Source organism: Crotalus tigris, unplaced genomic scaffold (assembly GCF_016545835.1).
Source record: "Crotalus tigris isolate CLP2741 ecotype Arizona unplaced genomic scaffold, ASM1654583v1 scf7180000018167.688565, whole genome shotgun sequence".
Taxonomy (NCBI): domain Eukaryota; kingdom Metazoa; phylum Chordata; class Lepidosauria; order Squamata; family Viperidae; genus Crotalus; species Crotalus tigris.
Genome location: NW_024096860.1, coordinates 451,783 through 465,529, shown reverse-complemented (window position 1 = coordinate 465,529; position 13,747 = coordinate 451,783).

Below are 13,747 nucleotides of genomic sequence, written 5' to 3'. Positions count from 1 at the left end.
TCCCTGGCTTAGGGCCATTTGGTCCATCATCTTGGTCCATGGATTACCAGGATAATATCTAACTAGAATTTGTTTAATAAAAATGCTGAGCTTTCGTTGGCCAATACTGCCGACATCACCAGACACGAAAGCAAGTCAATGGGAGTCCCCTTTTTATGATACCAGCTGGCTTTGCACACGGCTCCTAGATCTAGTCATCGGTTCATCCAATATCCCTAATTGTTCTACTTTTAAAAGATGCGCATTTGCTGTTCCCTTGGTGTTTTCTAAGGCTGCTGCTCCTCCATCTACTCTCCTTCCTCCAATCACTTCCCTTGTGCCTGCACTGCTGTCTGCTATCACACTAGTAGTTTCTAAGACTGCTGCCTGCACTGCTGTTTCCCCCCTCTCTCTCTGCCGAACACTTTCTTCATGTATATCCAGCCGTCTGCTGGCTGTGGAATTCTGGGAGTTGAAGTCCACATGCCTTAAAATTATCAAGGTTGAGAAACACTTCTATATCATTGACCTCCGGGCTTGCTGCTCCTTCCTCCTCCCTTTTCTCTCTGATCGTTTTGCTCGTACGCATACGGCCATCCGCTGCAACCCCACCGATCTTCAAAGTTATTACTCCCTCCCTGTGATTTTATATATATATATATAATCACATGCCATAAAAGAAATAAAAAATCCTAGCTCTGCCTCAGCTGCTTTGTGACTTTGTTATGGCTACTACAGCCTTTGTCAGTCCTCCAGCATTATGAAGCAGAAGTCCTCTGACTATACTTCAAATAAAAGACTGTCCTCTTGAGAATAGAGCATTCTATTTCTGAGCATTTTGCAAAAGCAGAATTCATTATCTGCCTTGGCAAGGTAGATTTGGATTTGTTCTTGCTACTGAGGGAATGCTCCCTTGTATATCATTTAAAATGGGCAGATGGAGGAAACATATAAGCAATCCTGCTTCCTTTGCCTACTCTAGTCATATCCTGCGAAACTCTCAAGTCTTTAATATAAATAAGAACAGACAACCCAGACATTGGGACTCCTTGCAAGCAAATAGAATCTAAGAAAGATCAATGCAACAGGATATGTTGAGTTATAGGCCAAATATTTGGGTTTACCAGCATTTGCTAGCTGGGTAATTATTTCTGCTTCAATTGCAACTTTTAGCTCTTTGTTTCAATCACTTTCAGTTAATGTACATTGGCCAGGAATAAAGACAGCAAAAGTTACTGAGGACTCTCTGAAAAGCTCAGGCACTATGTGGCAAGGGCTGATTTTTTTTCTTTAATCAAAGTGTGATGTTTTTGGCCGGTCTTATTCTTACTTTATAAGTTTTCCCTCTAATCTCTGAGCTTTTTCTCTCAAACTCTTTGCAGGCTTTCATAATATGGAGATCAGCTGTTTGAGTATCCTTTCTAAATATTCTTTAGCCGGTTGAAATGTTCTGGTTAGATATGGGGTAGAAGATCACTCTTTAATCTTGCATTTTCTCTTCTCAGAAGCAACATGAAAGTCACTGCTCTTTAACACGATCCTATGAGCCCAAAGTGAAATAGAATCTAATACTGAGTCCGCCCCCAACCCCAATTTCTTTTAAAAGGTCACTCATTTCCAAAAGGCATAATAAAGAGAAATACCCCTAACTATGGGGTAAGAAGCTAAAAAAAAAAAGAAAGGTGAAATTCTATTTTTACAAGTACTAGAATAATAGCCTGATAGGAATTATTCTCACTATACATTTTAGCCTGGGCTTTTTAAGAAGAAGATCACTATATCCAAATTCTTGTTTTGTGATAAAAACAAACACACATGCACACATACTGTACAGACACCCATATCAATTTCTGTCATCTGTCAGCAGGTGGCGCTCATACATCTCAAATGCATTTAGAGCACTGGACAAACCATTTGTTCCTCTTTTAGTTCTTTCTCTCTCTCTCCCCCCCCCCCTTTCATGTGAAATCTTAGCCACAGGCCTTAACTTAATACATGGCTATGCTTTCCCCTTAAATACATTTTACCAGATAGATTTCTTTATGGATCTAACTTTGTGGTCCATAAAGCAGAACATCTCACAGGGTGACCACAATTCTGCTAGTAACGTAGGCGGATTTATGCAGCACAATTCTGTTATTAGTCAAAGTGCAATTTACCCATTTAGTAGGTGCAGTTCCGCACATATCTCAAACTCCTTCAATACAGAAGGTAAATTGGATTGATTATGTGCCATCAAATCAGTCCCAGCTCTTAGCAACTACATAAAGAGAGCCAACTTGGTTTAGTGGTGAAGATACCAGGCTAGAAACCTTGAGACCATGCGTTCTAGCACCATTTGGGGCATGAAAGTCAGATGGGTGGCTTTGGGCCAGTCAAACTCAGTCCAACCCACCTCACAGGACTGTTGTAGGAGAAACAGGAGGAAGGAGTATTAGGTATGTTCATCACCTTGACCTATTTATAATAATAAAGGTCAAAAATAAAAACAAACAAACAAACAGACAAACAGACAAACTACATAAATAGGTTTTATCCAGGAAGATCTGTCCCAATTCTAAACTTTTAGGTCTTCCATTGGTGTACGTATATCACTCCTGTAAGTGAGCCCCTTGGTAGTCCTCTTTTTCTCTTTCCTACCTTTGGAGTAAATACTTATATTTATCTACTGATGAACATATTAAATGGGTACATTTATAAAGATTCATGGTGCATCCAGGCAATATTAAATTCCTAAGGTTTAAAGAGGTCTGGATTTGACAATTCAATTTCAGCCAGCTTGTAAAATCCAAGAATTTGTGTACAGTATACCTAAAACGAGCAAAATAGCCTCTCTTCCTAATTCTTCCATGTATCCTGTCTTGTTTCCATGAACTGGCAATTGACTTTTATTGAAACTTTAGCAACAGGGCAGTGTTTCCTTCATGGTACACACAATTATGTCTTCTAGCATCTCACTGCTGTTCCCTATTTCCCAGCATCTGTTGCTTCATTCTTCCTGGCTGCAAACAGAGATATAATTAGGGATGAGTAATTTCCTTTGTTCCGTTCAGCTCCTCAATTGTCCCACTGTGGATTGGTTCCATGTGCCGCTGGTCTAGACTGCCAGTTTAATTCTGAATGTAATACGGATCCCCTTGCTCATCCTGAAGGCAAAGAGTATGATTAGGGCTGGACAAAGGATTTCATTTGATCTTTGCTTGGAAATCAAGTGATTTTGACATGTTGGGTTGGAAGAGAATGACCTATTGAGTTCTATGGTTGAAAGAAGACTTACACTCAAGTGTCTCTAACCTAACTTCCTATCCACTAAACTATACCAGAATGGATTTATGAGAGATTTGAAATTGACTCTCTCATTTACTCCTCTCTGTGGTCTCCTAACTTTTAAATTCTACCTACCTGTGATTCACCTGGAACCTACATTCATTTGGCCAGAGATGAGAAAACTGTTATTCCATTACTTACCTGCTCAAACACTATATATGGTATTTAATCATGTGTATTGGTTAATAGCAGGGTGCTGTTGTGTTTTTATTACAACTGGTCCTCAATTTGCAACAGTTCATTTAGTGACTGTTCAAAGTTACAACGGCACTGCAAAAAGTGACTTATGACTGTTTTTCATACTTACAACTGTTGTAGCATTCCCCCATGGTCATGTGAGCAAAATTCAGATGCTTGGCAACTGATACATATTTATGATGGTTGCAGTGTCCTGGGGTCATGTGATCATCTTTTGTGACCTTGTGACAAGCAAAGACAATGGGGAAACTAGATTCCTTTAGCAACTGTGTTACTAACTTAACTGTCGTGATTCACTTAACAACTGTGGCAAGAAAGATTGTAAAATGGGGCAAAATGCACTTAACAACTGTCTCACGTAGCAACAGAAAATTTAGGGTCAGTTGTGGTTGTAAGTTGTGGACTACCTGTATTATGTATTTAAAAGTTCCCATGGAAATTTTATATTCAAAGAAGTGCCACATATCAGTGGAAGGAAGGAGGATATAAATAGTATGCAATTCGTTTTCAATTCCTTGTATTCCTTTTCATCTTTCCTGCCCTCACCTTTTAGCATAAACCTGACTGGGAAAATATTCACTGCATCAAAAAAATATTTTTATACAGGTAGTCTTCAACTTACAGTCACAACTGGACCAAAATTAGTATTTTCTAAGTGAGTCATGCCTAATATTATGACCTTTTTTTTGCCACTGATGATAAGTGAATCACTGCAGTTGTTAAGTGAATCACACAGTCATTAAGCAGATCTAACCTCCCCCAGGGCCATTGCATGTCAGAAGCCAGCTGGGAAGGTTGCAAATGGTAAAAAAACACAATAAAACATGACCCCAGGATGATGCTGCAACATATGCCAGTTGTCAAGTGTCTGAATTTTAATCAAGTGACCATGAGAATGTGATGACAGTTGTAAGCGTGAGGACCAATTGGCCCTCACTTTTTCCAGTGCCTTTGACTAGTTGTTAAATGAATAGCCGTAAGTTGAATGTATATTAAACTATGGCTTCCTATATCAATCAACCAAAAATTATAGTGTATAATGATGCTCCAGGTATAGAATAGACAAGCTCACCCATGCCGACTTTGTTCCACTTTGGTCCCTTTAAATCTTGCCCATCGTTTAAAAAGCTTCATCATTTCGGAATTTCCTTTAAACATCTTCTGTTTGCTTGTTCTGTTTTAGAACTGAGCATCCTGCTTATTTGTTCCTTATTATCAAGTCATATATGCTGTGTTCTATATTCTAATTTTCTGTTTCCGATTAGTATTCTGACTCTGCATTGTCCAGAACAGCCTCCATTCCCGTCCTTCACAAACATTGAAAGAGTGAAATAAATCACTGTCATAGAGGAAATTTTTGTCCCTTGCTGAATTCCTTAGTCCAGGCAAGGAAGTGAAGGAATTGGAGCAATCCAGACGGACATACCGTATCATAATCTATCTCCTTCCGTAACTATTAAAAAACTTAGTGGGGGCAGATGACTAGGAGACAGGAGTCTATCTCCTACTGGTATCCAAGCTGTCATCACAATATGGGCTGTGTTTACATGAATATTGTTTCAATTTAACAAATGGCACCACTTTACATCCTTAACAGGAGCAGTGCTGTCAGTGGAGGTGAGTGGCCACCTGTATCACATAAATGAGTGTCATAGAAAGAGAAAGGAAGATAGGCTGGAACTGAAAGGCAGCTGCTGGACCCCCATGGTTTCTGGATGGACCAGCACTTTGCAAGTTCCAATTACAGCTGGCTCCTGAAGCTAACACTAAAACAAGGCTGTAAACCCAAGCATGCTGATTTGAATGTTAATTGGTCAGATCAATAGGACTTCAAAGGGAGGGGAAAGCTAGCACAGGGCTCCTACGGTGCAAATAAAAAAAAAAATGAAAGACACTATTTTTTTTTTCTCCTTCAGAAATGTAAGGCCTACATTTTCCCCCTTGTGAACTGTGGTTTTGCCTTTTCACTAGTTTTTCCTGTACTTTTCATTCTCGTTAAGTGGGCGAATAATTAATATAGTTATCCCTCAGATTCCAAATGAATAAATTATCGAAATTAATAGCTGTACTGCTAATAGGCTCTCCTTTCTATGCACAGGCCCAACAGTAGCTGGGGAGAAATCAGCTGTCATGTGGTCCAGGAGCCAGGCTTTAGTAGAGCAAAGAACCTTTTGTATTGAATGAGCAGTTTCTACCAAGTAGAAATGATGTATTTTCTTCCCTCCAGCAGTACCTATTTAATAGGCAGAGTAACCAATTTTTTTTCAGTTGGTGAATGGGCTGCCAATAGGCACAGGAGTTGCAGTATATAAATTATTACATTTTTCCCCCTGCCGGAAGACACTGTGCCTTTTAATAGTTTTCTGGCAATTAGTGAAACCCAAGACAAGTTTTTTTTCTTCTGTCCCCAACCCTGAAGATTTCAAGAAAAGCTTTACCTGATGTATTTCTCGTGTAGCTTTTAAAGGTGTAGAAGCTTTGCCAAGAAAGGAAAAACTCAACCACAAGAATTGGCGCCCCTCCCCCATGTTAAATTAAATTCCATCATTGGCAATTATAACAAGATTAGGAAGTTCTGAACATGCCATTATTAAGTGATTTAGATAGCATGGAATTATATGAAAATGTACGATGTGAGCGCAAAATGGAAATTCTGATTTGTAAAGGCAAGAGTTGTAATGTTATTTTTCCTGCTTTGTGCAGTAAAAATTCTAAGGCATTTCTCACTATCTAATTATAGTGATGTACATTTCCTGCCTCCTAAATACTAAATTCTACTATGAATTGAATGCTATGTCCTGATGGTATTGTTCTCTGATTCCAGACTATGAACCATTTGTATGGCTGGCTCAGGAATTCTGGGAGTTGAAGTTCAGAAGTCATAAAGGGCCATAGTTATCCTGCTCTGGACTGTCTACTCCAGGGGTCTTCAAACTTGGCCCTTTTATGACTTGTGGACTTCAACCCCCAGAATTCCTCAGCCAGAGTGCCTGGCTGAGGAATTCTGAAAGCTGAAGTCCACAAGTCATAAAAGGGCCAAGTTTGAAGACCTCCTGATCTACTCCCTTTGAAGGAAAAAAATATATACACTTTCTTTTATTCTGCTGCTTTACTCTGTTTACTGGTAACTGCAGATACAGCACTAATATATTGATAAAATAGATTATCTCTGGGTTGTGTTTTATTTTGGAGATAGAAAATCTTCTTTCCAGTCACATAGATTTTTGTCTCTCTGTATTGGGGATGCATTCTTACCATCAAAGTTGTTCACCATTTAAATATTCAGGTGCCTTTTAGGCAAGGGCTAACTATGTATTCTTTGTTGTTATCTTATGTTCCATTTCTGGAAACTATTTCAATTCAAAGAACAGAGTTTTGGGTGGATATATATGAGATACTGAATTCCACGGTGTAACAGGTGAATACAGCTTCTCTCAAATGTATATATATTTAAATATATGTTTACATCCATTTGAGTGCAATAAAGGTGAAGTTTATTTTGAAGATAGGGAATGGGGTGTAGAAGAATTGTGTTTTCTTTCGTAGTTTTAGCCAACTACATTACAAAAAACATCCATTAAAAATGGAGTATGTACAATTGTAAAATAAATATTGCTGAAACTTGGTGGAAGATAATCCTGATGCAATATTCTGGGGCAGAGGTGAAAGCTTGCAGGCAACTATCCTTGGTTCAAAAATAGTGATATTATGAGTATGTTTTTATTTTTACCTGTGAAACACTGGAAGGTGTTTGAAATTCAAGGCTACTAACTGAGCCAAAACTATTGAAAATGTTTTCGTATCTCATTTCCTCCTCAATATTTCATTATACTTCTATGAAAAAAGAGGGCAAAAAAAATTCTTAGAAAAATTGAAATAAAAAGTTTGAGCTAAGCTTTTAAAGTGATTGTTGCCAGTGTGGCAGGCTTAAAATCTCACATGTTTATTACCATGAAGTAAAAGAAAGCTTTGGTATCAGAAGAAGCAAAGCAGCAATCTGAAAATCAAAAGAAACCCCCTTTACTTCATTTTTATTTAAAGTAAAAATTGAAGCATGCAACTGATCTATCTCAGGATATATTTTTTTTTTAAAAAAAAATTGAACCATTAAACTTCAGCAGAACCATATATTGACCTACCATCCATTCCCTATTTTGTTGTGTCAATCTTGGTTGTCTTCAAATTAAGCAGTGTTGTGCTTAAAATCAAATGTAGCAATGAATGCTCCTACTAATCTCATATGGGGAGACATCAGGTAGTGGGTGAGTGGAGACAAGAATAGATTTCATATAACATTTGTTCAAGACATATCTACGTGGAATTATTGGTTAAGATTAACTCAAGGTGCACATTGTAAGACTATGTGACTTAAATTGGATTAAGAGGCATATATTCGCAATTTTTATTAAAAGTGATTAGTCTAACTTCAATGAAAGAAAGTTTAGCTAAAACTGGGTCAAACAGTAATTAATTCAAATGAAGGTGACTTAGGAAATATCAAACATCAGATATAGTGATGGGTAGCCTTTTTTTAATGCTAAAATATACAGTAAATGTCAATATGGTGTGAACACTGGGAAAGGGATGGATTAGGGCAGTATATAAGACTGTATGTAAATAAAAGATATGTTACATCAAGTCTGCTTATGAGAAATTTAACTACTAAACAGAAAGGAATTTTCCCAATTTTGAGATTCTGAAAAAAGCAGAAGCAAAATGTTAAACAAAAGTTGGTGATACTATGAAGCTGTTACATTTGAAGAAGGTTGTGTGCCTTTTTATAATGCAAAGAAAATGGGAAAGGGAAGGAGAGACAGGGAGAGGAAGAGGGCGAGGGGGAGAGAAATGGATCTCAGAAGATAATACTGCTATAGGCATCAGGCTAGAAAGCAAGAGACCCTAAATTCTAATCCTGCCTTCGCCAGAAAAGCTAATCATGCTGTCCCACTCTCTCTCACACAGACATAACTATGATTTAGTAGCTTTATTGATATTCCCCTGCAACTACCTTCACCAAAAACCCAGAACTGTCCCAATTAAATCCAGCCACAAGAAGACCAATGCCAGTCCACAGAGCAATGGCCAATGAGTCCACAAGGCACTTGAAAGTTTCCAGATCAAAATAAACCCATCAGGCAAAATTAAATCCACAATACAAGAGGGTTCACGAGGCAAGAAAAATTCAGCATTCACATGATCCAAGTCAAGGCATGGTGTCAATCCAAAGCAAGGCAAAACAAGAATCGCAACAGCTAGGAAATGAACACATTGTTCCCAGCATCACTTCCCTCTCTCTGCTGTACTAAATAGCCAGCTTCTGGTGCAGCCCATCAAGAAAGGTGAGGCTTTCTCTTCACAAGTAATCTGGCTGGCCTTCTCTGCTCCTGCCTTTTCTCTGCCCTATGTGTTCTTGGATCAGATGCCACAGGCAGTTCCTCTTTCTCATTTCTGACTGGCTCAGCTGCATGCTTTCTCCACCTGAAGCCTCTGAACTGTCCTGCTGCAGCTGTGTTTCAGCAAAATTCCTTTCAGATGGCTGCTTGGAGCCATTAAACAACTCCCCTCCAGATATGCCTGGAACTGATTCATCTTCCTCCAAGCTGACATCTGGAGTGATAACTGGGGAAGCGTCCAGGGGAGTCATCACACCAGCTGGGTGAGCTTTGGGCCAGTCACTCTCTCTCAGCCCAACTTACCTCACAGAATTGCTATTGTCAGGAAAATAGGAGGAAGAAGGTGTGTCGGATATGTTCACTGTAAAAATAATAAAAGTGGGATACAAACAAATAAAAATAAGAAAAATCAGAACAATTTATTAGTTGACAGAATATCAGATATGAGGAAATGCAATGGAGAGATTTAAAAAAACAGAAGGATAGCAGTGGGTTTATGAATCCAGAAGGTAACACACTGGCAACAATTTCCCACTATGCTAAGCCATAGTTTAGTGAACATGCACGATCCTTGGGTTTCTTGTTCATCTTCTTTTCTCTTCTGATGTGACCAAAACAAACCAAGCACAGGTATTTTCTTTTAATTTTCCCAAGTCGCAATTTCTTTATATATCTGCATGAAAACTGTAATGAGTACAAACTAGTTTCCTGAAAAAAGTCACCATGTAATCATGGTTAAAAGATGTTCATTTCAATAAGCCCTAGTTAACACTATAATTGATTCACATTTATAATATAGCAATATGTTCCCAGTCTTCTCTTAGTGGCTATTCTGGAAGTGCTTGAAATATATGCACCCACTACATTTCTTTATTTTACTGTAAGTGCAACGCATGAGATAGATGTCTCCTATTCTTGAATGCTGAAAAAAGAAATCTTATGAAGCAATAGGGCTATCCTACATGGGCTACAAACCTGTAGATTATCACAAGAATCACAAGAATGGCTGTGCTTATTTTCAAGTGGATAAGAAGAAAATAGGCAGACAAACATAATCCAAATCTCAAATAAACCATGTCCCTGCACAATTGTGAAAAAAGAGATATAGAAATCTTAGGTTAGTTTGCTGTCATCTAGCAGACACATGGATGGGTGTAGCCCAGCCCTTATTAGCAACATTTAGAATTTTAAATTATACTGTAGATATTTTTTAGATCCACAATCTTTTTATTGAAAATTTTTTAAAAACTTTTACAAAGACAGAAAAAAAAAACAATGACAACTACAATAAGACAAAAAAAACAAAACAAAACAAAACAATACAACCCTCCCCCAACCCCTCCCAAATCACCCCCTCCCTCCCCCCCGAGCTTCCCAGAGCAGAATATAGGCTTAATTAAAAGAAATTAACAAAATTATAAGATAATTAAGAACAAAATATATATGAATAAAGAATTATAAACCTTAAAAAGAAAAAATATTTTTAAAAAAAAGCAAAGCAAAGAAAAAAAAGTAGAGTTTTTATACAAGTTATAAAAAAGCTAAATGGTATTTTTTCATATCCAATTTAAATTGTATAAAATTTATCCATTTTTCCCATACAGCAAAAAATTTCTCTTGCATTTGCTCTTTTAAGAAAGCCGAAATCTTTGCCATTTCCGCCAAATAAGATACTTTAAAAAACCACTCTTGCAAAGTAGGCAAAGATTCCTTCTTCCAATATTGACCTACTAGCAGCCTTGCGGCTGTAATCAAATTCAACATCAATATAACCTCCTTAGCATCACAATCAGTAACAATACCAAGCAAAAACAATTGTGGAGTAAATTTTACCCTCTTTCTAAAAATTCTCTGAATATTCCACCATATCTTAATCCAAAAAGCTTTTATATTTTTACACGACCACCAAATATGATAATAAGTGGCATCCAAACAGCCACATCTCCAACATTTAGGCTGTAAGTCAGGATACATGAGAGACATCTTTTGTGGATCAAGGTGCCATCTATAAAACATTTTATAAAAATTCTCCCTTAAATTCTGGGCTTGTGTAAATTTAACATTTCTCACCCAGATAGTTTCCCAGGTATCCAGTAGAACTGGTTCACCAAAATTCTGCGCCCATTTAATCATACAATCTTTAATTAATTCTGATTCTGAATCCAGTTCCACTAGCACCCCATAAATTCTTTTAATATGAGTTTGTCTTTGATCCTTTACTTGCTGTAGATATTTTTTAAAATTCCTGATCTTTGACATAATTCATCTGTGAAAAATGCTTACTATTGAAGACATATTTTTCAGATTAAATGTCACCATCCTGCATAATTTCTCACCTAGTGATTCTGTTCTGCAATTAACTAGGTGAAGAACAAATAACAAATTACAGTGCATATTTTACATTGTACTTCTTTAAAATTAAATGCACAGATAAAAGTAAAACTTTAAATGGGCATTTACACTCTGGAACACTCTGTAGAGCCCTTTATTCTAAACAAAGTTACAATGTCCAAACATCTATGATAGAAAACGAAGGAGAATGGCTGTGTTTATTTTCAAGTGGATAAGAAGGAAAATAGGCAAACATAATCAAAATAAAACATGTGCCTGCACAATGACATTACATAAAAGTTCTTATAAAACTCCAACTCTTGACCACTTTGTTGAGTGCAGTATAAAAAAAAATTCATCCATTATATGAGATGACATTATATCTGCTGATGCTTAGAAGCTTGGTAAGAAACATGCTATATTAGTTAACGAGCCGGTGTGAGATACTCTTTGAATAACATGTTCCAAGTAACCTACTTTTTGGAGCACTAATGGATGAGAGGTGAATGAATGACTTTAGAAGATGTACCTGACCTTCTTTTCTTTCCCAGAAGCCAAAATGACAGCATATTGTTATCAAGCACTGACAAATGCTGTCACTTTATTAAGTGCAGAGAATAAAATAGTTGAAAGACTAGCTTTTTTTTTAAAAAAAGGATTGTATTCTTGGAAGAATCAAAATTTTATCCTAAGGCTGTTCACAATGCAACTTAAGGGGAAGAAATACACCAAAGGAACTAAAAATTATAGCGAAGTGCACATATTTCAGTTCCAGATGTAATTTTAGAAAAATAAAATCTCATTTAAATTAGATTACAAGTGGAGTGCTTTGACAAACCCAGTGTGCAATAAAAGAAAGTTACCAGCTCAGTGATTATGTAAATGTGACAGATATACAAAATCCTAAATTTAATTTCTGGAATCTTTCTATCTACCTGGAATATTTTTTTTTGTCTATAGTCTTGTAATACTACTGGTCAGTCAGTATAGTCAGTTCTAAACTGGGTTGGCCATAGGAAGGATCAAAAATCTTATTTGAAATTTATCTGGACTCTTAATCCATTTGTAACTTTCTAAAAGCAATGTCTTAATTAGCTTTTTGCTGTTTATTTCCATTTTTCTTTCTTAAGCATTTAGTTATTTTTTTTTCTTTCATTAAAGATTGAAGGCAGATTAACCCAATGTTTTCAGACTTGGTGAGCAAAAGATTTCTAATAGCTAAAAAGTAGGTAATAAGGAATTTGTGGATGTGATTAGAAAAGAAGGTATGTAAACTTAGTGTCCTTTTAAAGGTGCGGACTTCAGTTTGAGCAAGACGGCTGTTCCTTTGTTCCCCCAGTGCTTAAAACCCATTGTCTTGGGGTCTCCTCAACTATCTGGAGCACTTGTGGGCAATCTCCTGTCCTCTCTTTGTCTGGAGAATTCCAAAGAACTAGTCTACTCACTAACCCATTGTTCTTTCCTGTGATCATCTAAGAATGATAGATAGGATGAGAACAAACAAACAAAACAAGAAGTCTCATTATTCACCACTAAGGCCTTGGGAGGAGCTACATCTTTATAGCTCTTCAATCAACAGCAAAGTGGGGCAGGGGTATCATCAGTTCTAAGGGAAAACCTCATTCCAGAAGGCAGGCACTGCTACGGACATGGCACACTTCTGGATCTGGGGTTTGTGAGTTACAAAAGCTTATGGAAAGTTCAGGCAAAAGAAACAGGGTGAGGAAGAAATTTGGGAAATATAGGCTAGAGAATTAAACCAACTGTCATCTTGCCAAAGTTGCCTTCCAGGAGATTTGTATATCTGCAGGAACTACAGACAACAAACTGTGCCAGACTTCTCAATTCTCCTCTAACTACAACAGGGCAAGTTTGAATTTCACATATTAAACTGACCCAGAAAGCCAGTATTTCAGTTAAAGAGAGAAAAAGTGTAGATATGTATGTGTAAGAGAGAAGGGAGAGGGAAGGAAATATTAGTAACATAATATCTGCCAAAGTCTACTTATACCAACAGATGGCAAGGGAAGGAGAGAATAAAAAAGACATGGGGAATCATTTATATTTGCCACCATGAGCAGCTGACACTTTTGCTTAGTTTTGAAAGCCATTAAGCAGGGACCTTTTTCTTGTGAATTGGCCACAAAGATTATGCTCACACCATCTAGTAGAGTACCACCGACATCCCCCATTTTCAAAAAACTTTGTTTCTGTTCATAATAGGATTCAGTTCCTGGAGACAAGCTGATGGCAGAGATAGATGGGCTGATCCTCCTTTTCTACTTTATTGAACCAAAGTAACCAACCGAAGTGAATGTGAATATTCTCCAATGGGAGTCTCATAACTTCACATTATACTGTATTGAGATTTGTTGCCGAATTCTAGACAGCTGAATGGTATTTAAAGGACAGAGGGGAAAAAAAAGACCATCCAGAGAGAAATGGTTTCAGTATTGAATAGTTGAAAAATTAGATAGGAAGTGCTCAAGATATGTAGAGCAGTCGCTGGTAAAACATCT